Source organism: Strongylocentrotus purpuratus, unplaced genomic scaffold (genome assembly GCF_000002235.5).
Source record: "Strongylocentrotus purpuratus isolate Spur 01 unplaced genomic scaffold, Spur_5.0 spur5_scaffold_9, whole genome shotgun sequence".
Taxonomy (NCBI): Eukaryota; Metazoa; Echinodermata; class Echinoidea; order Camarodonta; family Strongylocentrotidae; genus Strongylocentrotus; species Strongylocentrotus purpuratus.
This window is the reverse complement of record NW_022145615.1, coordinates 20,091,852-20,116,641: the sequence shown is the minus strand read 5'-3', so window position 1 is coordinate 20,116,641 and position 24,790 is coordinate 20,091,852. Positions and strand designations below refer to the sequence as shown.

Here is a 24,790-nt window from a genome sequence, read left to right as displayed (position 1 = left end):
GAACAGCGAAGAAGAAACATGAAAGTACTTTGGGTTTTTGGAAATTTAATACAAAACAAAATAGAAGGCCGCTACTTGAAAAAAATCATGACTTTCTTTTGCTGCGATTTTTCTCAGACCTCAATAATCTACCTATCTAGTTTATATTGTCATAAAAGTCAGTTTGGTGACCAGTTATTCCCTCTTAAGCAGACAATGATATACTATTTATAAAAATAGTATAGGGTTGACAGGCTGAAAAAGAAAATTAGAAAGAGCATGCACGGTCTGCCCATAAGAAACACATAGATCGAGTTTAATTACATATACTTAATTCATGGTCGATTATGAGTGGGTCACTACTTACTACTTTATGTTGACCATTGACCTTCCAATCGACCTTTAACCGTTCAAACAAGGAGTCACGAGCGCTACTTGATATTCATGATACACACAAATATCTTCCCAATCTTCATTCCATCTCCTCCCGACGATGGCAAACGGTCAGGTTGAGAAAAATTGAAACCCGTTCTTATGTCCTATCGACAGAGGCGTATCTTGGAGGGCGAAGCTAGTGCCGATATGTAAACAATTGTATCCATATTTCCCTTCCCATTTTCCTACGGGGAACATTTTGCGAAAGGGGCGACTCTCCGAAAACACTCCTTGCCATACGCCGATGGTCATTGACAACGTCTGTGCCCCATCAAGGATCGAAGTATCTCTTTGTTTGATTGCCTTGTCTCTTATACTCTCTTCAGAAGCATCTCACCGACAGCGTTATTGCTAAAAAAATCCTCTTGAGATGGCCCTGGCGTTTTTAAGAGGGACCACCGTAAAAGTAATAAATCAGGGATGATTTTTATGGATTTTTATGTCTTCTGAGATGACAGATTTGAGCAAGAGTCATGAATGTTTTATATGGAAGGACAGTAAATCCTCCATTGCCGGTCTGCTTCCTAAATCATCATCTCCGCTTCATCTCTAAACAAGCCATTCAGGAATCAGTGTAATATCGAGTAAACAAACACCCCATATCTAATCGCACTCAAGCCTCATAAACAATAATCTATATGCAGTTTTTAGGAACAAAACAACCCACGAATCCCCAACGCCAACCTCCTTTCTGTGTACTGTTCTAAAGCGCGTGGTGAAATAAAGTGTACCGCTATAAAAATGTAAATTATTTAAACAGAAGTATTTTTCTTACCATTAAGGTATTATCCTAATGTACTCCTACGACATATCAACCACTATTCAGTCAAATATGTCCGTAATTATAATTATTTGTGATACCATGTCCAACTCTGTAAGACCACACAGCGATTACATCGCCGTCCACTACGAATTCTTTACTTGATTAAATTTCAAATCTTCATTTTCCACGTTATACCGATGATTAACTTTCACTATTGATTTGGACTATTAAAATGATGAATTACCATTAATATTTTGATTTTAAAAGAATAATAACATTTCGAACGAAATTTCCACTCTGCAACCTAGTGTAAAACTAAACATTAAAAAAAGGCAGATGTACATACCTATAGAATTAGACCATAATTCCATATCTTTTGATATCCTTCTCATGAAACATCTGTCCAATAAATTTCTGCATGGATGAAATGTGTACACAAAAAAAAAATCCGTTCCTAATTATCGTTAATTCCCCAGTTACACCGCGAAACCGTCTCTTAACCGACAGATAATCGAAAATAAAGTGGTATTTTCACATCTGACATCTTTTACAGCAAACCTAATCAACGGATCCCGACCGTTTTGGGTGTAATGTAATTTATGTACAATCTACGGAAGTCTCGTGGTGGGTCTCGTAGGTATAACTGGGGTAGAGGGGCATGAATATTTCATCTTTGCGGTCCATCATTGTAATTAACTTTCCATTTCTACCTCTGCTTTGTAAACTCTTGTCATGTCGACATTTTACGAAATGAAATAATACGGATAATGATAACATAAAACATAAATGGCAATGATAATGGAGATGATGAAAACTACGATAGTAGTAGACGAAGTAAAAGTAGTAGTAGTAGTAGTTAGGGGATGAGGCGAAGAAGGAGGGGGAGTAGCAGTACTAGTAATAGAAGGGGATTAGAATTAGTAGTAGCAGCAGTACTAGTAGTATATTTAGTAGTAGCAGTAGTAGCAGGAGTAGTAGTAGTAGTAATAGCAGTAGTAGTAGTATCAGAAGTTGGAGTAGTAGGAGTAGGAGTAGTAGTAGCAGTAGAAGTAGTAGTAGTAGTAGTAGTAGTAGTAGAAGTAGTAGTAGTAGTAGTAGTAGTAGTAGTAGTAGTAGAAGGAGCAGATGTAGGAGTAGTAGAAGTAGTACTTAGTAGTAGAAGTAGTAGTAGTAGTAGTAGTAGTAGTAGAAGTAGTAGTAGTAGTAGTAGTAGTAGTAGTAGAAGGAGCAGATGTAGGAGTAGTAGAAGTAGTACTTAGTAGTAGAAGTAGTAGTAAAAGAAGTAGTAGTGATGATGATCGTGATGATGATGATGATGATGATAATGATAATAATGATAACGATAATGATAATGGGGCAAAACAAATATTTTCATGATGATGTTGTATAATTCTCAAATATACCTACAAATACATTTTCAATATGTCATAAAAGGCTGTCATCGTTTATTTCAATGTCAGATTTTTTTTAATCGTTATAAAACGTAAAAGCAAACTGAAATGTGAGAGTGAAAGGAATAGAAAGAGAAGGAGAGAGGGATTACAGGCAGTAGAAGATGTTATGCTTTAAAGTTCAATACCAAATTAATCTCTCCACATGGCGAGATGATGACTGTCTTAAGGGACAGAACATAATATATCGGTCGGTAATATCCCCGACAGAATTGATACAGGCAGGCGCGGATCCAGGATTTCTTAGGGGAGGGGGCCCAACTTTTTTTTTTTTTTGCTCCCGAAAATTTGAAAATCGCGCCGGCCGAAAAGTCGCTCAGTGGGGGGGGGGGGGGGGGTACAGAGCCACAATTGTACAGAGCGCAATTTTTTTTTTTGCTCCTGAAAATTTGAAAAACGCGCCGGCCAAAAATTCGCTCAGTGGGGGGGGGGGGGGGGGGGGGGGTAGTGAGTGAGCACATTTTTTTTTTTTGATCCTCAAAAAAATTCAATTTACACCCCCCCCCCCCCCTTGAGCGCCAGGGGGGGGGGCCCAACCCCCAAAAAAGGTAAAAATCACGTGATTTTACATGATTTTTTTCTCAAGGGTGGGGGCCCGGGCCCCCCGGGCCCCCCCCCCCCCCCCCTGGATCCGCCACTGGATACAGGAAAGTAATATTTTCAACCGTTAGAGTACTAAAGAAGGAGATTGAAATGCCTCGTTAACTGTTCTAAAAGGCGGAAATTCAATAAAAGTCGGCTGAGTGAACGGGTGTTCTACCTTTTTTCTAGAACAATCTATAACTGATGCTATGTTTTTCCAGCTAGTCCAGATGTTTCCAGAATATTTTATGATATAATCTCTTTCCGCCGCTCTATCTTTCTCTGTCATTATTGAGGTGTGCGTGTGTTGTGCGTGTGCGCGTGTGTGCGTGTGTGCGTTCAACCCTCTCACTCTCTCTCTCTCCCTCTCTCTCTCTCTCTTCCTCCCTCCCTCCCCCTCTCTCTCTCTCTCTCTCTACAGTTTGTTCTTTAATTCTCTCCCTTTCTTTTAATTCATTTCTCTCTCTGCCCCCATTGCCTCGTCTCCTTCCGGATATCTCATTTTCACACCGTACCTCTCCCCTCGTTCTCTTTCAATTTCTCTCGTTTTTCCATCTAACACCGACATTTTGTATAAATTAATATTGGAATATTACGCAGTAGCAAAAAACACCTGTGTAGAGAACACGAAGTGCATCATTTTATCAACCGTTTCCTTATCCAAGGCCAAGTCCTTTATTGCTGTTATTAGGTGGTCTGTCAACGACAGATCACCTATTGTTTTCGTCAGAATTTTCTTTCTTTCTTTATTTATTTATTATTATTATTATTTATTTTTATTTATTTCTTCACACTTTTTTGTTCACAGGATAACTCAAGATCGGTTCAATCAATTTCCTTCAATTTTGGCACAGTCATAGGCCATTGTCATGAGACGTGACAGTAACATTTTCAAGGTCATCAAATTTTCATGACGTCATCCAGGCGCCATTTTGTGTTTTTTTTGGTACTTTTTACTCATGATCATATCTTCATAACGGAAAGGCATTTCTCATTCATATTCATCATGATTAAGGTCAATATCCGTCCGGTCAATTTCAGGTCAAAAAACGCGCGCGGATGCGTACGTCCGCGCGTCAGCGCGCGCGCAAAAAATAAAAATGCTCCAAATCGTCTCTAATTAATTTTGCATACGTTTCAGGCCATTTCAAGCATTTTGCCAAAAAAACGCGCACACGCGGATGGGCGCGCGTTTTCGCGCGTGCTGATATTTTGCAACATAGAATCGCTGAATTTTTTCTGTCATCATGTTTGACACATTTTTCCAAGCATTTTGATACCTTGTTCACCTTTTACTGACCAGTAATAACGGAATGAGCGTCCGTTTAAGATAATGTCCGTGCGTGCGAGCTCTCGTAATACATAGCATACATGGGCAAAAACATGCCTATACAAAATCCATTGTAGCGCTTTAGGATGCAAGTTGAACCCAATTTTTTTTCCATATTTTGATAGAGTATGAATTGGAAATATGATTTCATGTCTCATTTGACCCTCAATTAACTCATGACGTCATCATAATGGCCTCCCAACTCAAAATTTCAATTTGCATATTATGACGTCAGCAGATTTCTGGAAAATAGACTGTATCTCTGTCAATATTGATCAATTTTCTTTCAAATTTTGATATGATCTAGCTGAGACAATTCTCTACAAATGCAGTCATCACGATATTTCATTTTGACAAAGGCATCATGGCGTATTTTTGCGATTAAAGGAGGCATGTCAATTTTTCACATTTTGCGTGTATTCTCTATGGGACATGACTTTTTCTCAAAACTGGATTCTACATCCTGTCTTTTGCGAGCAATATCTCCGTCGTTTTAGCTTTGTTTACGCTGAACTTTGAGTATGTTGTAGCTGAGACGATAAGCTATCACAAGTGTGCCCTTTATTTTTCGATCAGATGCCGGGATCATGCTCATATTTCAATTACAAAGTGGGATTTGTGCATTCCATTTTCCGTTTACGTGTAATCTCTATGGGAAATGTTTTGGTATATCGGAAACGCACTTGACTTCCGACCTCGAGGTCCCTGGTTCGAGTCCGGGCGTCTCCAACAATTTTTTTTTCTTCACTTTTTTTTCTTTTTGACCGTTTCACTCTACCATCTCCTTTGAATATTAAAACACGTACAATCGCAAATAATGTAATAAACAACCATATTTACTTTATTATTACCCTATTATCACTAGATCCATTACTTTTTGCGTGTAATCCTTATGGGAGATGACTTTTTCTCAAATCTGGATTCTACATTCTTGTCTTTTGCGAGCAATATCGCCGTTATTTCGGCTTGATTTTTGTTGATTTTTGAGTATGTTGTAGCTGAGACTATATACTATCTAAATGTTCTCTCATTTTTTTCAGTCTGATGTCATCGTGGTCTGTTGATGATAATCATCAACATCATCATGATCATCATCATCATCATCATCGTCATCCCCATTACTATCAAGATCATCATCATCATCATCATCATCATTGTTTACATGTCTATATTAAACTTCTCCCTTTCTCAATATAGTAAATATTATAATACATCATAAGACTTGAAGACAGACCACCTAATTCGTCCCCATGACGAATTAAATTTCTAGTTTTCATTGTTATTTTGTCACTTTAACTTGCATTGTACAGTTTATAAGTTAACATATACGCCATGCACAATAATTTAAATCAGAGTAAAAAACTATCCACGTTACTTGTTACTTCCTTCATAGGGCATGTATGGCTGCAATACACCAAAATCGTGTTTGGCTGCCACTATCTTTCAAAAAGTACAATGAACTTAGAAACGTTAGGAAACATTGATTGATGCGGTATACATCGGTATGTGACCAACGATCTGTTTAAACATCAGAAGAGCTTCTAATATAAAACACGATATGATACAAATATGTGATTCTCAGAAATTAATCACATTTTCATTGTAATTGATATGCCTTAGCACAACTAATACGATGGTATTGAGCGCAAGTAAAATAACAATGGTGATTTTGAAGGAGACCCTGCCTCGTGCCCTGTAGTATTTCTCGGTAAAATACAGTCAAGCCAGCTTTCATCTCATTTAAAGATGAGATTGCACAATCATTTTCACATAATCATCCTTTTTGTCCTTGTAATTTATACTCAGCGGTACAGGTAACATTATGTTCATGATTTTAACCATCACAAATGAATGACACATATATTGTGAACTAACATGACTCGCATCGAGAGGCAGTCTTTTTTCTTTGTAATTTACACGCAGAGGTACAGCTGACATCACATATAAAAGATACCTAAATGCGAGCTAATATGACTCGCATCGCGGGCTATTTCTTCACTAAAATGCACTCACATTCCATTGTTATCACATTTATACATGATAACGCACAAGAGAAATCCTTGCTTAAAAGGTTTTAAGAAGTTAACGATCATGTGAGATGCAAATTCTTGGTGCTGATGCTAGATGTGACATTTGAGAATACATAGGGGGAGATGACCACTATTTAAGGCTGCAAGTATACATACGTCAGTATTTTCCATGAATCTAATGCCCGAGGAATAGCGGTGTCATTTCGATTCTGTTGCCACCTACGCTATCTACTTCCCCTCCCCCACCCTTTTTTGTCTCCCCCCCCCCTCTCTCCCCCCCCCCCTCTCTCTCTCTCTCTCTCTCTCTTTCTCTCTTTCTCTCTTTTTCTCTCTCTCACCATGTTTTGTTGCAACGTGTGGTTGGTGGGTGCTTAAAAGGATCAATTCCTTGATATGCACCTTGCACCAATTGCTTCACAAAGTCAGATTCATAATTTGAAAGCGGACCTTACAAAAAAGACTTAATAAACATGATGGGCCAATGAATTTAAAAATATTCTGGGGTATACAAAAATGAGATAAATTATGTCCGAATGATGTGTATTATTTGTTTTATAAGATGATTTCTTATTAGTTTTATAAAATAATGTTTTATAACATGATTTAACAAATGACCGGTCATTAGTATAAAAAAAAATGAAGTGTTAGGCAAAATAAATGCCTGGTCACGTGCACGCTCTCAACCAATCATTCGATTAGGATCCGCTTCATCATCTTATCAAACTTATTATACACGATCATGGACATTTCTGACGTCAAAAGGCAAGGCTAGAAACGGGGCTAGATTATGCTAATATCGCTTTAAAAAATAAAAGGATTTTTTAAGACCGGGCTCCGGGAAAAGGGCGACGAGCTTGTTTCTCGGCAAATTCCACTTTGCTAATCGTATTGATTTAGAACTTCACAGCCAATACCAATGCTGCGATCGAAGCGATGGAAGACATTACTTAATACTGCAGGTCGTTTATTGCGACAAGCTCTACTTTCACCATGCGATTAATTTGATGAATTGGCTTACCTGGGAGCCACATCTTCGCAATTTTTGGGCACTTTAAAGAGTTGAATTCACCACGCAAGCCTGATTCAGACTCCATTCTCTTTTCATTCATTCATTCGATTACGAAAATGAGGCCAGGGGCCCGTTTCATCAAACGTCTGACTTACGACAATAACAAGTTTGATATCTATAACAATTCTAATTACGACTATGGTAATCTGCGATAGAAGTGGAAATCCGTTAGATAAAACTAATATCAAGTTAATATAGGCAATGATTAATTGATAGTTCGCGAACGAGCCTAATTGCACTGGCGCTTTTTTGTGTGTGCAAAACATATATATACGTCGTCTGCGCGATCGAGTACGAGTACAAACTTTCACAAACTTGCAATACCAGCGGCTGTGATTTGTTAAAGAAAATGTATTTAGACGCTTTATATGTTTAATTTACTCTCCAATACTGTTCATGAGATTCAGGAATCATTACTGCAGTATTTTTTGTTGTGAAAATAAAAAGGTAATCTCAAACAAAGTAATAGTATGTGTCAAACCTCTGGATGAAAATCCGCTGTATCAATGGACTATCTAGAGGACGATCTTAATCGTGATCAATGTAGAAGATAAAGGTCCACATGTAGTCCAAATGATCCTTCTCCTGATAGTAATATGACAAGAAAAAATGTACTTTACAGCACAATGAAAACCCTAGATGGTGCTTAGGATGCTTATATGATGATGATGTTGATAATGATGATGATTCACAGCATTCATTTGGCGCCATATTTTGTTGAAAACATTCGAAAGTGGCAAGTCGAGAGAAAAAAAAAATCAGGAGCAAACTACCAGTCTGAATCTGAATCCGAAAGATAAAAATAGCTAAACACTCCTGGTGGAGAAAAAAGAGTCACTTGGTCAAACTAAAGCTATAACAGAAACTCTGCCAATGTCAATAGCTAGATGTGAAACCTACACCTTTGGGGTTCCAACTCCGGTTAGCCTTAACGTTCAGAAAGCCCGCGTCTCAACCAGCTAAACGAATGGTAGACGATACCTTTAACGCTGCTGCGTGCATTTCATCTCAATCTTTCTTGGTATACGGGAATTATATTACCATTCATTTATCACATCTTACATGAACACCAGACATTAATCGATTTGGCGTAGTGTGTTACCTGAAATTTGTCCTCCTACGCTCCCACATCTCATTCAAATGTCATGCTTCTCGAGGCTAATGACAAAGGGGGTCGATGGCCCCATCATACTACATTGATCAAGATTCCCAAACGTTTTAACTTCTGGAGATATGAACATAAGGTATAGCTAACTTGATTTTAATCTTCTTTAGCTTATTGTTGCTTGGGCAGATGGTTCTTCATAGATTTTGTTCCCACTGTCATTTTACCGCACTTCCATATTGAATGCATACCTTCTCATGCACATTCAACGTCGATGCTTTTACATAGAGGAGATCGTGGGACATTACAGGGGAATATCTTCTTTAAATCCAAGTCATCAGTCTTGTCTGGTCTCGTTCCGATCATTCATTTATCAAATATGTTATTGTTTTTCTTCAAATGACTCATCATATTCATTTTGCTTATAAATATCGTCTTCTTTCTTGGAAGTTAACGATACATTGGAAAACATTTCGGAGAAAGAATACCGTAAAAGTAGTTCCTACGCCAAATAAGCGTATTATATTGTCGAAGCTATAAATCACTGCTACGAAACGAAAAGGAAAAACTAATTCCAAATTGTAAAGAAAACAAAGAGAATGTCGGCTTGTTTTCTTTTCTTGACGTAAATGATTAATCTATTGCCCGCATTAGTTTTAATAATAAATATTTAATTGCAAAAAAAACCGTTACAATTTCGCGGAACCCATAAATATTACCTTTAAGAAATTAAATGAAGTCCTCTTTCGAGATTGTAGCGAAAATTTAATGTATTTATTTTTCTCGGAGGAGATACTAAATAACTTAAATGAGCATATTTATTTTATTCATATACAAGACGATCCTAACATCTGGTAGAACTTTTATAACACTATCATGAAATGAAATATCCTGCATTCGAAATTTCGGGTAAAATATTGTTTTCTGGACAAAAACAGAGTAGCCAAACGTTAGTCATTACAACGCCTAATAAGAAGGAAAAAAGGAGACACCTAATTCATCATATATTTCAAAAATTGTTCTTTGCTGCTATTGCTACAAGCCGGTCTGTATCGATAGTTATCATGTCTCACAAAACAAACAAGGCGGTCTCTTTTAGAATCCAACTGACGATATCATATCAGAATTGTGTTCGTTTTTAAAATGTCTACTTCCTAGACGAAAGGCAAACGATGTCTTCAAGCAAGCACAGTCTCTCATGTCTTTTCCCATGTGTCTCTAATTATAAGCTGGAGGGGCGCTTAGACTTTGTCGTAATCTAATAGCCTATTTTCCGACGACATTACATCTATTTAGGAGGGTAATGACGTTAATCGACCGTTCTTTACGCAAAGAAATTTGATTAAAATGATATATGATCTAAGTATCTTTTTATTCAAGACATGTTTTCCTCAAAACAGATAATCGTTTGCATGTTGGATAGCTCAATGTCGACTTTTCGTCTTCGCAGCCTCATCAGGTGCGGATCCAGAATCGTCAGGAGGGGCAATTTTCTTTTTCCCATACATTTTTCTTTACCGAGATTAAGGTTTCCTTGGATATCTGCCTGCCTACTCATGCTCGCTAGGGGAGGGGGCAGGACGCAAAGACATCAATTAAGCATCGAAAATACGACTTCTGGAAGATTTGGAGAAAAACAAGAGATATTTCGCGGCCAGAATTTCTATCAAGGAAGTATCTTTAAAAAGGCCTCAATTGTGCCGTTTCTGCGTTTTTTGTTATAGGAGCAGCCCTTTGCCCTTGGACGCATCTTCAAGACAGCTACGCTGAACACAATTTCACATAAAGATTTTGAATAGACCTACCTTTAAAGAATCTGTAGATCAAGTGCGATGCAGCAGTAGATGGGGCTCAAAATGAATTCCAAGTGCTGTTGAGGTTTGAAAGAGAGAAATATTTGAGAGATATTAAAGAACCAATTACATAAGTACAGTAGACAAAGATAACATTTGTTCGGGGGAATTTGAAAGGAAGGAAGGGAATTTGAAAGGAGGTCCCGGCATGTGCAGAAATAATGAACGCATCTAATTTTGGACCCATGTGGAGAATGTCTCAACCTGATAGATAAGTGGTTATAATTATTATGTTCATTCAGTGCTTAGTGAGACTGACTGTCTGTCTGAAGCTCTGGAAAGGGTGGGGCGGAGTGCGGCAACATTCCATTTTTTGTGGGGATGTGCAGTTATAGTTTGATAGAGATGTTTGTGATGTTAAAATGCATTCATATAAAAGATGATTTTAAATGCATTCATATAAAAGATGATTTTAAATGCATTCATATAAAAGATGATTTTAAATGCATTCATATAAAAGATGATGTTAAATGCATTTATATAAAAGATGATGTTAAATGCATTCATATAAAAGATGATGTTAAATGCATTCATATAAAAGATGATGTTAAATGCATTCATATAAAAGATGATGTTAAATGCATTCTAATAAAAGATACCGGGTGGTATGAAGTCATCATACAACAATCTGCATGAAACAATGAAAAGATTTTTTTCCTGTAGCTCGTTACATGTTAAATGGAAAACTGTGTTTTGGCGGCCACTGGGAATGTGTGCGCGAGCGTGTGTGTACGCGCGAGTGTGGGGTGTGTGTTTAACTGTGTGTCCAACTGATTCTCAATAGTCGCCCAAATTACACAGTTAAACTTCACATCAAGCTTAATGATTCGAGCATGATGTGTTCTGTACTATTGACCGGTGAGCTAAGGAAAGAGATAGAGAGAGAGAGAGTAAGAGAGAGAGAGAGAGTGAGAGAGGGAGAGAGAGAGAGAGAGAGAGAAATGGAGAGAGAGAGACTGTAACTGCAATATGAGAAATGATTCTTCTTATCACCCATTACGTGCGGCCGAAAATTGTCCTCCATCGAGAAAAAAAAGACGCCGTTACCTCCAGGCAATGTCTTCTATCCAATAAAACATTAGGGATTCGTCAGCAACATTGTTATTGCCAATAAAATTTCGACTATGGATACACTTAAGTCGAATATTGCCAAAATTGAGGCATTAACTTGCGGTAATCGATCAGATACAATGAACTGTGCCGGTGTTGACGTCATATAAGAAAGTCATCGGGGATCCCTTTATTTTAACAACACAAAGATGTAGTAAGATGTGGACAGCTGATGTTGTTATGCCGAAAGTAAAATGCCCTTTCAAATGTGATGATTTCTCTACAATCCTTTACAGAGTGTTACCGCATTAAGGACTTAGAGGAATATAGAATCTGACATTTGTTGAAAGTAAACATAATTATAGTCACATGTTGTCGCCCAAGGGGTAACGTGGAGCGTGACGGAGATGGTGTCTTAGAGAGAAAGGAGGTGAGAAACAAGAAAAAAGGAAAGAAAGGATGAGACAAAGAAAGAGTATATGCATGGAAGAGATTTTTACTCAAAGTGAAAGGGAGACGGTAGGACAGATAGGAGGGACAGAGACAGAGACAGAGCGAGGGGAGAATGGAGAGGAAGGAGAGAGGGGAGAGGGGAGAGGGATGAGAGAGAGGTGGGGGGACGAAAACATGGTATGCATGGACGTGGATCACTTTCGCGCTGTACTTTTCACACTGCCGAACACTTTATTATACTAGTAGAGATCGATATTGAGTACAGCGAACTACACTCCAACGTCTTATTTGAAAAGAAGTTCCTATTTTGTCTAATGTGTTCGTTCGTTCGTTTGTGTCTCCTTAGATCAAGATTAATATAAAGTTCCTAAATTAAGTTAAATTAAATTAAGTTCTTCCCTCGCCCGATGGCTGCGATGGCCGTCTCATTTACAAGGGCAACCCGTTCCGCCCCACTGCAAGATGTGGCCCATCGTCTGAGTTCCTCCACAAGTCGCAGAGAGTACTATCTTCTTCAAATGTGTCATTGTGTGGCTACAACCCGCTAACTCCACAGTGCAGGTCTCTTGAGCTTTCAGACAACTTTGATTAAGGGTTCACTGGGCCAACGGCCCATGAGGCTGACCTTCTTTTTTATCTTCTCTTACATATTTCTATGTTTTGTCGGTCTCGTGGGATGTCGGTCTAATGGGATGACCCCGGTGGTCTAGTTATGACACTCAAATGTGAAGAATAAACAGAGCGCCAAAAATATTTGATCAAAATAAGAGCCTGATCATGATCATCATTTGGTCTCTGAGTTCTTTTACAGCAACACTAGTTCAATATTATATCTTCGGCTTTATTAATCGTGTCCAAATCAAATTAACCTTTTGCCTTTCATGACAACACACACATACACACACGCACCCAAGCACATAAATCACTTATAAAAATAACGTTTCTCTGTTACGTATATAGACACAGCATATTTACCTCTCCGTTTTTAACATTACCCAGATGGGTTTGTTCTCACATGATAAATTATGTTTATTCTTTTACCTGGATGTGTTTGTTCGTCGGCTATCTAATGAGAGGAAAGTCATGTTTGCTGTTCATGCCGAAAATGCAAACGCCGAACCCTAAAATATCATCACACCTTTTATTAATTACAGGAGAGACACACGAAGGACTTACACCAGGCAGGTCACCTCTTGACCACACTTTGCTTCAGGAGAGAGAGAGAGAGTGAGAGTGTGTCTTGTTTAAAGGGCAATCTAACCTTTGAAATACAAAGATCGGACCAATATTTAGAGAGATATGAATTATTGAATATGAGATCACAAAATGTATGCGAAACTGAAATTGGGAATTTGGTCAATGGATAATAACGAAGTCACGGACAACTCTCCCATTGGTCGTATACAAAGAAATATTAATTTCTGTTTTTCTCCTCAGTACCTTCTCCTTTGGGCACTAATCACAATGCATTATCCTCTTTAAAGGATAGGTCTCTAAAGAGAAAAGACTCTCTTGACTCCAAAGTCATACATTTTAGTCATTGTTGTGTGTTGAAACATCAGGCACTACGTCACAGTGACATTACCGATTCAGCCTATTTGAATGACCATGTTCCTATAACTTTAACAAAATCCATAACTTTCTAATTTTTTGGGGTGAGATTTAATAGCCTCTTTTTTTATTTTTCTGTATTCTTTTAGATTAGTTGTCTATCAAGATTGGATTTTTTCTTTTAAGTTCGACTGTCATCCTGGGGAAAAGGTTGATATAATAGATATTGATGGCTGTTTAAAGAGTTTCGATACTGTTACATTGTTTTTTTCTCCAGATTTTAGATAAAGGTAACTTCCATGAGGATGATGAAGGCAAATAATTATCCCTATGTTCATTCTCTTGCTCTATTTATCTCTATAGGCCTTTTTGATACGTGACTCCATTTAAATCGGTCTCTCGTAAACGAATATTCGGCCTCCATTAACCCTCTGGAATGAATTTATGACTTTTTATGTCCGATCTCAATGCACTTTCATACATGAATAAAGAACTAAATAAAAACACGGTCGAGCTTAGAAAGAAATTTATAAGAAAAACAACCTTAGTAATGAAATAATTTCTTACATAATTAAATTATATTACAAGAAACCTGGTGGAACCATAAAAGCATATTGTTTTTCTTCCAAGCAATTTGGAGAATTAGGTCTTGTTCATACAAAGATGCAGGCGTTGATAATCGGCTAGTGCCCATATAATGAGAAAGAGGCGGAATGCATTAGAAGTGTGGATAGGACGAGTGATTTATTTATCACCACCCTCCGGCAATCGCTAACGTCGTGTATAGAGGATAATATCTCGGTATCATTTTGCAAACTTCTGAAAGTTACAAAAGGCTGCCGATGTGTGCTTTGCATAATAAAGATCTCTCCACAAGTACCAGTTCGAAAGTCCTAGCGACGCACGCATGCTGATTCGGTACAGTGTAAAGTGTCTGTTTATCCGGGATGTTCTCAATTTCCATATCATGCTGGTGTTGTGTTCTTCACGGTCGGCGCCTTTTAGCCTCCTCAGGCAATCTGATATCCTCTCAAGTACGTGTATGGTTAAAGCAAAAAACAAAGAAGAAGAAGAAGATGAAGTAAAAGAGAAAAGAAAAGGTGCTATCGTCGGCAAATAATTAAAAATAGATTCAAAGTTGATTCATAGACAGGTTAAAGCCTATCTACACTAGTCACTTGGCCAGGAGGGATTAGACCTCCCTGCGTGGTCACTAGCAGATGGTTAAATCAGCTCTCAATTAACATAAGAAAAGGGGGACCATGGGGGATCAACGGGCACCGCTTAGGCATTGTTGGCTGTATATACAGGGGCGCAAGTATAGCTACAAGCAGTGCAGTCCCGCATAAGTAAAACAAATCTAGGTGCACTTGCTGGACCATCTGCTGCCAAAATGTAAAACAAGAATCATGAAAGGTTTAGTTGTCATTTGCAATACGAGACAGTCAAAAAAAGTTATATTTAAGGTAGTGATTTATCAGGTAATTATTATCCATAAACCCCAAGGCGCGCTTCACGTTTGTCGGACAAAAACCAAGTTACACCAAAATACCCATTTTTTTGTTTTTAAATACAATCGTGTAGCTAATGTTTGTCTTCAAATAATTTCAAAATGAGACTTGAGGATCGTTTGATAGGAGCCTACATTGCAGAAAACACAGGGGAAAATCAGTGACATATCTTCAAATCTGTTAATTGTAGTTCATGAAATAGAAGTACGTTGATCGGTATAAAAATATGTGGTACTGATGTAGACGACAAAAGTATTCCTAATATCGAAAGGACAAAGCGAAATACGACGACGCACAGTTTATATGTTACTCTATCCTTAACCGAAATTATGCATCAATGTCGAAGAAATGTCTTAATGTTCTAAAATGGATTCTAAAATCAAATACACAATCAGGAGGCTCCCCGCCATTTTCTGCAGCCTTTCAAAATGTCCTTTTGAGGAAGAAAGTGATTTGCTATGTATCAGCAATATGTACATTTTAACTCTCGCGGATCATTTTAATACCGTCTGCCGATTGATTGGTCTACGACACGTATGTTTATAAAAGAAGAAGAATATCATCTAGGACATCAGACTGCCATCAAGACCCCGGAATACCACTTTATCCGCCTGAGATGGGATTTGGAAGTATCGTGCTCGCGTCGAGATGTAGCATTTATAAAGCCTAGCTCATCACAAATGAGATGTGTAAACGTCGTTCGTGATAATGTTCTTCCATTGCAGCGTATCAGTATATAAATATTGTAGATATGATATGAATGTAAGAGAGCGTTTGTCATATTATACAAACTGACCTGATAATGGAGTACGACCAAGAAAGCTTTTTTGTTCCCTTGTATCATGTTATGGGTTTTGTATATATAAAAGAGGTGTTGGCATGGTAAGAAGTTATACATATGTGAAATAGTTATCTTTTTTCTTTCTTTTGAGACCGCCATTAGTCAAGCATTGCTTATGCTGGCGGTCTCTCGCACTTTTCCACGGATAGTTAGGATAATATTTTCAATTCATAATTACATATTATAGAAATAATAAAGAAATATTAAGTTCGTTATGTTATATGTGTGTATTTGAGAATGCGATTTTATTTTCAAGAAGGAGCGTTACAACAATGAAATCATGAAACAAAATTATACTCGAACTATACAAGTTCAAGCTAATCTTGAGCTCTGGTATGGGTATCGTTTGTCGAGAGAACATGGCTATAATTCATTCTTGATTGTTTATCCTGCAGTAGATTGATTGTTTGAACCAATAAAATAAAAACAAACTCACAAAAACTTGCTGGATATCATCTTCAATAAAAACCACAACTCGCATATGCACACAGTGACCTGTTCTAGGAATATGGTGTCGGGCCTACTTACAATGTACCGTGATTTCCTTATCTTTCTATGCTCATTAATTAGCCGTTATGCATTTTCCACCAAAATCGTTTGGCACATGTCATTTATTTGTAATCTTGTACATTCAGTGTAAGTTTTGTTGGATTCTGTGATTTCCTATCATTACTAGAACTCAAAGCTTATCTTTAATATTCTGTTAGAATGTTTTAATAGGGGCTAATGGCTAGGTCACATTTTCTCTACCGCTAGGATACGGCGGCCGTAGGCCCATGGGTCACCGTGGGATTATAGCACGGGGTTATAACCTTTTTCATTTCTAAGTTCAGCGTAGCAATTAGACAATAAGGCACACCGTAGCCATGCCGTAGAGCGGTTCCACGGCGACCATACATCGGGCGTACGGTGGCCTTGCGTCCGTCTTGGTATTTGTCAAAAACTGTACGGCCGCCGCAGGGACGCGCTAAGGCGACCGTGCGTCATCACTTCAACGGCCATACGCCAACCGCAGATTTTCTGTCTCCATAAATTCAAAATACGCCATGCGGCTACCCTAACATATGTGACTGCTATATGTGATCGTGGGAATGCTGCGACGAGCCCAATAATTGCTACTGGCCGTAAATATTTTTGACGTCACGACCGCGGCGGCAAATGTGACCTAGGCATAATGAGGGTACACTTTATGGGGAGAACGACTTGTCAAGCAATTATGCTGTTGTGATTTATCATCTGTAGACGACTAAAAGGTAATACAACTCAAACATTATCAGCAAATTTGTTTAAGAAATCATAGAAAAGGAAAGAACAAATGAAATCAAATCATGATTTATAATATCAATATTATCAACGAGGTATATCAGACAGTAAAACATTTTTATTTTAAAAGACGTGAAATCCAGATTCAGTAACTCAAATATTTGCAGGAATACGGTACACCTGGAAACACTGGACTGTTGGCTCCAATTGAGTTAGATTTTGTTTAACAGCTTTTATAACACTCCAGTGTATTGGAGAAATGAGTATGGTTAACCGGTTACTCAAAGATTTTTTTACTTTTTTGAAGCATTTCATGATCATTTTGAAGCTCAATTGTTTAGGGCTTCAATATTACACCAAATCACACGTATAGGGCCATGCATCTCAGATTTTGAAAAAATGGAAACATTGTTAAACAATACTGAGAGGAGAGAAGTGAATGTTACAAAATATGAGCCATATCGTTCTGGTTCGTGAAATGAGATCGCCAAGATGTGACCAGGACTATCTGTTGACAACTCAAATGCCAGATGCATTACTCAAACTTGAGCGCGGTTAACGCCAATAAAAGTACGCACATGTCCAGCTCAATAAAACGGACAAAGTACAGCGCTGCTACTCGTGAATGGATGGAATAAAACTGACGAGTAGGATAGTACACTTATGACTCATATGCCCTCCATCGAACACGCATTTAAAGGCAATTAAACTTCGATCTCCACGTCTTGTTACTATGCAGGATTGTTGAGTTGAAATCAATACCACTTCGGTTTCATCGGTCTGGTTCAAGTGAGGAGTCGGATGGACTCCCCCTTGACCCCTCTTACAAATTAGAGTGAATCCGGACATTCCGCTGGCCAGGATGCAAACAACTGACCGTTGATATAATGACCTTCCGGTCATATCCAGCTTAATCAGACAAATAGGAATGTCCTCGCGATAGAAAGTCGTAAAAACATAAAAAGGATTTCTGCGATTTATAGGATCATCCAAAATCAATACACGAACGTATTCATAACTGACAGGCTAGAAGTGGAGGTAATTGGAGTACATGCACTTTTCTCTTTTTCTTCACTTCGCCTTCCCCCCTCTCTCTCTCTCCCTCTCTCTCTCTCTCTCTCTCTCTCTCTCTCTCTCTCTTTCCATGGACCTAGTTGGTCCATGCTCTCTCCCTCTCTCTCTTTTGTCACATATTTTAGTTCATCAGGGTTCTACAAGTTACTTATACATGTATTTAATCCCTTTTTTAGTTTTACTTTGTTTATGTTTCTTCAATTTCATCCAGAGCGTTACTGTCAATGTGTTCGCTTGACTTTTCATATGCGACCATCGACCAAACTATTTTTTAACCTCTCGTTCTCCGTCGGTACGACTATTTCTCGGCAGACAAATGAACCCATTGCCTACGAGAAACGGTCGGCTCTTGTATTGAGCCTTTGAAAATAAGAGAATGCAGTAGTCAGCAGGTTAATTGCCGTTGTTAATGCACAATTCACAGTAACATTCCTCATCTCGTGAACTGAAACGTCTCAATAAAGAGGCTTTGTAGGGGCACGAAATAAACATGTTTTGTATACATTCATCATAATCCACCTCTGTTGCTAGAATATTGTTCTCAATCACAAAGATATTCCAGACATAAAACCCAGGCAATTTCATTTGTAAAATCCATCGTCTTTAAAAATGTGTGGACATAAGACAATGACATATTACGTAATCAGAACTTTCATGTTTGTGATCGTTTTCTTCATTCACAACATAATCTGATGTAACTTATTTAATGTTCATCCAGAAAAAAATCAAGTTCAACTTTCAAGTTTATCAGTTCTAGTTCCAGTTCGAGTTCGACTCGCACGAATGTGACATAAATATTCGCTCGCATATTGCCATCCATCTTACTATACCAAGTTAGTACAACAATAATACCTTTTCAAATCAACACGCCCTTCCTAGGTGTTCATAGGAGAGATCAATGTAAATGCAATTTGCCTAACTCTAACGAAAAGTATAATCTAGCAGCCGACAAAATATTGACCATGATACAGATATCGATCGATCACGTGCGGATAGCGCAAAGTATGTCAACGAATATTTATTCACGGCACGTGTCTTTTCAATTACTTTCGATTATTTTCGATTATGATTGTGAGGGAAGGGCTTTTAATCCAAGCCCCTTCTTATATATCTCCCTCTCATACTCATGTTTTGGTTTTAAACCCGCTTCCTTTCTTGACTCTTTCCTCTTCATTGTATTATTTTTGCTAAAGATTGTATGATCCTGCTGCTATTTCTACCTTTTACCATATCATTATTTCTTCTTCATAAAATTATTTATGTGACTTTAAGTTTGTCGTTCAGATTCTGCGCCCGAGGAAGAAATCATAACTTTACATTTCAAGCTCGAAAATTGTTATTAGCTCCCCCTTTTTTTTTCTATTATACTCTTTCTAAACGTGATCCATTGTCCTTCGATACCCAACGACAAAAAATAGCCGAACCGAAAAATTCTTCTGTTTGGGCATATTGTGGTTAGGGTTCGATTACATTTTTAAAAGGCAGTGCAAAAGATGTCGGATGACCATTTCAATTATGTGAAAGTGGACCCCACTGTTTACAAGCCAATGTTTCATAAGGTGCACTTAAACTGTAACTCAAGCAAGTCACGTCTTAAGATAAAGGCTTTCGCAGAGAGTATAGACAAGATAAACCTACAAATGTCTAGAAACATGTTGAATATCCAGGCATGGTATAGCCCCCCCCCCCCACCCAAAAAAAAAGGAGAAAAGGAAATGATAGGAAGAGGCAAAAGCAAAAGAGGATGACACTCCTTCCACCCCCTCCCGGACTTGTTCATTTGTATTTAATACAATAAGAGCAACGTGCCCCTCAGTGCCCCCCTCACTGACTAGACCAAGGCCCCCTCCCATCGTTTCTAGGTATTTCCATTTCGCCTAACCTTGTAGTTGAAAAAAAACCAAAGTATCATCTTTAAAATTGAGTATTTGTAAGTCATCCACTTTTTTTTGTAATTCTTGACCTCCTCCAACCCATCCAACCCCTCCGACCTCTTCATGATTGCACTATTGTACTTTCCGTAATATGTACCTTTCCTGGATGGATATTCAACTTGTCTTCCCAAATCTTGTCTTTCTTCTACGTCTGGTTTTATTATCTCGCGTAAGCAATACAAACAAATCAAATCAGATTGTACACGATTTAGTTTTGTTGGTATATATATTATACTTCGTTTGCGCATCGACAATGTTATTCCTTTATTACAAAAATGATAAATAAGTGGTAAATTTAGACTAAATGTTTAAAAAAAGATAGAAAGTTAGGAACCGTGAATAAAATGTCATAAAAGTCGATACATTGATCTCTCTATGTATTAGCTTTATCATCTTCTTTGTTTTTCAATTTCCTTTTACACTAATTGTGATTATGATCAATACGTTATTATACTGCTTAACTTATTCATATCAATGAATATTATGATTTATTTGTTACATAGTCATTATATGTATCAATTATACTGAATAAATACGGTATTCACAGGAATGTCGAGTTATTAGGGTCAGTGGATGACTATACATGTTGTTAAAGATGCCAATGATTCATGAAATGATAAGTAGGCCTAATTTATTAATCAAACCATGAAGTTTTTCTAACCGAGTTTGTATTTCCATGACATTGGTAAGGGGTTCGAATCCCTGTTAAAGCACTAACGCCCTTTGAAAAACATATTAATCTTCATCTGCCACACTGCATCCAGGTGAGGTAAATGGGTATCTGGTAGAAGCATGTCTGACTCTGCGCTGGTCGTGCTGATAACGGGTACAGCTGGAATAATTTCCAAAGCTCTTAGGAAGCCGAAAGAGACTTTACATCAAAATCGTCTTTTTCTTCACCCTCTCTCTCTCTCTCTCTCTCTCTCTTACTCCTCTCTCTTTTCACATATCTTCCCTCCTCTCTCTCTCGCTCTATCCCATTCATGTTAATATTTATATTTCTATTATTATTATTATTATTACTTTTATTATTATCAAAAATTTTATTATCATTATTATTATGATTATTTGTATACTTATTATTATTATTATTATTATCATCATAATTATTATTATCATTTATTGTTAGAATGGTTTTGTTGAGAACGAATTTTAGAAGTCCATGGTATATTAAAGGTACATCCAAAACCGCATAAGCATTGTGCCATAATACGCAAACTCTATACGCAATCACCTTTCTACCGTTTGCAAAATCAAAAGATATCGCTAGAGAAAAAGTCATCGGGGAATAAAAAATATATACAATTTAGGTCGCGTTGATTAGTTTACGATAAAATACCTGGAGGTACATTTATAAACGAATTATCTTGATATTCGGTTCTGGATTCCGTATCCAGTTCAAAACAGGGCTTTGGTTTTACTGCCTTAATTCGGTGTTGGGTATTGAAATAAATAGGGATTGCTTTGGGGTTGATTACTAGCTGACTAGCTGAGCCCTAGACATCATTTCACAATCGAAAGATAAATCGCTGGCAGACTCAGTGATATGTGCATAGTAATTGATGAATATTTGCAGATTGATCAATTGATTTTTGTATGTTTTACTTGTATGATAAAGCCACTTATAAAGAATAAAATACTCTTATCATTCATGAGAGCAGTAATCAATTTGTAATTACAAAAAAAATGAAAGAAATGAACAAAATGATCTTACTCGAAAGTCGTATTTCTGCAATAATTACCCACCCATGAATTAGTTATGTATTTTTGTTTAAACAACAGTGGTTTATTTGATGGTTTGAATATAGAGTTTTTACTAGTGATAATTCAAAGCGTCTGCAAAAGGCGGAGAAACTTTTTGTCAAAATGTCATTTTTATCGTGGAATATATAAGGCTCATGACATTAGCGGTAAATAAATACACTTAAAAGCAAGACCATACCCCATTAAAATGTTTACATTTAGGTCAGTAGTAATTAACTGTTCTTTCTCTCAATCTTTTAGTTTCGTGTAGTATACAAAAATATTACATTGTTAATAGTTAATTATTGAGCCGATATAACTCATGTTTATGATTACAAAGACAAAATATAATAAATCAAACCAAGTTAAATCAAGATAGTGCAAGTAAATAAAATCATTATAAGACTTTGTTTGCTTAGCTACCACAGTATTAATCACTTACTGGATATTATGGCATTGTATTAGTACATCCCACGTAGGACAGTAAAGTTTTCTCTTTGTGAGCAAGAATTTTGACCAAAAAATGGTAAACGATGAGGAACTAATGGGTATGATTTTGTATATGCCAAGTGTGATTTGTGTAGAAGAAAGACTTCTTCCCTTTTAAATGCTATCATAAACTAAGAAAAAAACTTTTTAAGTAGGCCTATTTATTACAGAAAACAATTACAGTCATTTCAGATACAATTCTGACATTTAAAAGAATAGAAAACTATCCTTAATAAATGTTATCAAAATTATACGGATATGTACAGTAACCTTTTAAAAAGTACATTGGCAATTAAACAGAACGGAAGAATTTAGACCTGTTTCTCGTTCAAACATGACCGTCCTTGATAAGATATAAACAAGAATAAAGACATGAACATTTTTTGAGAAAACAAAAACGATTACCCAGCAGGACACACACGCATGCACAGTTTAGTTTCAGATGCCATCTTAACATTTCAAAGATATTCATCGGAAAGAAAAACAGAACAAGAAATTTAAGCATTTACGTGGTCATCCACAGAAAGGAACAAACGAGTATCAGGAAATGTACGTTTAACCTATACGTCTATCTATTTGCTAAAGAAATGAATTATTCAGTTGTACCTAATAGACGCAATCAATATCTTTAAAAGGATACCATCCTCAGAATGAGGTATATTGACAAGTTAAAAAGTCGACAAATGATAAACATGATAGCCTGAGGCTGGACAGCAAAAGAAACCCTCCTACGTGCGGTAAAGTGAGAGGAGTATGCTCTAATCCGCTGTTCATTTCGACTTTCCTTTTATATCTTGGAAGAAAAACCGCCGTCCTCAGAACACTTCTTGATCCCCTGAGAGGAAATCATGCGATGTAAGACAAGCAACATCCCCATCTTAATTATTTAAGGAGAATTCGATGGTAAATACCATCATTATTGTCTCGAGAGCGTGATAAAGATGCAGAGATTCGTTCAAAATCGTGATTAGATTTGTAGATTATAATCTGTCTTTTAAATCGTGAAAATCTGGAACTGCCGTTGTCTCTCTGTTTTTTTTTTTTTACTTCTAAAATAGACGTCGGAGAAGCAATTGTATAAGGAGCATAATGTCAATGGTGTAAAAAGTCTTGAAGGGCAATGCAACATTTGTGATATGTTCGTGTGTATGAAAGCAGAATCAAAAGAGAATTGGAATGGTAACAGTTTGAAAAGATCAGATTAATAATAAGACAGTAATGTTATTTCAGATCAGATTTCAGATCTCAGATTAATTTTATTGATCCATTTGGAAAGTGGTATGCTATGGAATGTAATAAGCTAAAAGGCACAGCCTTTGAAGCCGAAGTGACTTATATCGTGATAAAATGAACAAATGAAAATGAGAGGACAATAGCCAATAAGTATTGATATTATTACATAATTATCAATGACATTATGACTCTCGAACTTTCGACGCCCTTCGTTTTCTTTCGGAACAAACAAAAACACGATGTTGATATGTGATAAATCAATCATTGCCGAAAATATGTTGGCACCTATCACCCCCCCCCCCCCCTCAACCACGGATACAAATCGACACCCCTGATTGTCAGAAATAAGCTCTAGGAGACACATCCTAAAATTCTTTACCTGTTGATAGTTCAGATGGTTCAGACATCTTCTTCAGACGTGTAATGAACATGCTGAAGTTAGTTGCCAGTTTTCCGATTGCCAAAAGATGCCGTTGTAATAATTAAAACCGTCCCGATTAACTTGAGCAAGATGCATTATCATTCCATTACAATACTAGAAATACAAATATAGTAAAAGAAATCAGGACATATTTAGCTCACCTCACAATTTTCAACAATCTATAGCGATGGTGTTCTGTAGGAGAATACTCCTTCGTCTCGCAACACTAGATGTTTGTTTAAATAGCTTCGTTTGCCATCGTCCTAGCCACAACATGCAGAAAATCCGCTCACGTTTTAAGTGAGTATGTTTCTATCTTCTTTTAGTCCGGGATGTAGCTTATCTGCACGATCTTCAGACTGGCTTTTCTTTTCAATAATTAAAAAATGGACATAATTGTGGTTGTTGTTGTTGCTCTGCAGTGTGCTAAATTCGCATGGGCCATCTGAGAACATAAATAGTAATCGGTAGTTCGCAATCAATATCGACCGATGCTTTTATTTCAAAATGTACTTTCAAACAACCCTGCTCGGGGAATGTTGTTTTCCACTTCGGGTGAATGTACTGTTCGAGATGTATAGCAATGTGCTACAATGCGACCCGAAACAGTCTAGACAATGATGTACTAAA

At 37.3% G+C, this 24,790-nt stretch overlaps 1 long non-coding RNA gene across 1 annotated transcript; it reads right to left on the bottom strand.

The window, feature by feature from the left end:
- Positions 1–1,378: 1,378 nt before the first annotated feature.
- On the bottom strand, positions 1,379–24,790 carry LOC115920490. The gene is made up of 3 exons (XR_004062376.1): positions 24,322–24,790; positions 10,550–10,614; positions 1,379–1,591 (listed from the first exon to the last, which is right to left on the bottom strand). It is a non-coding gene; the product is annotated as an uncharacterized LOC115920490 (long non-coding RNA).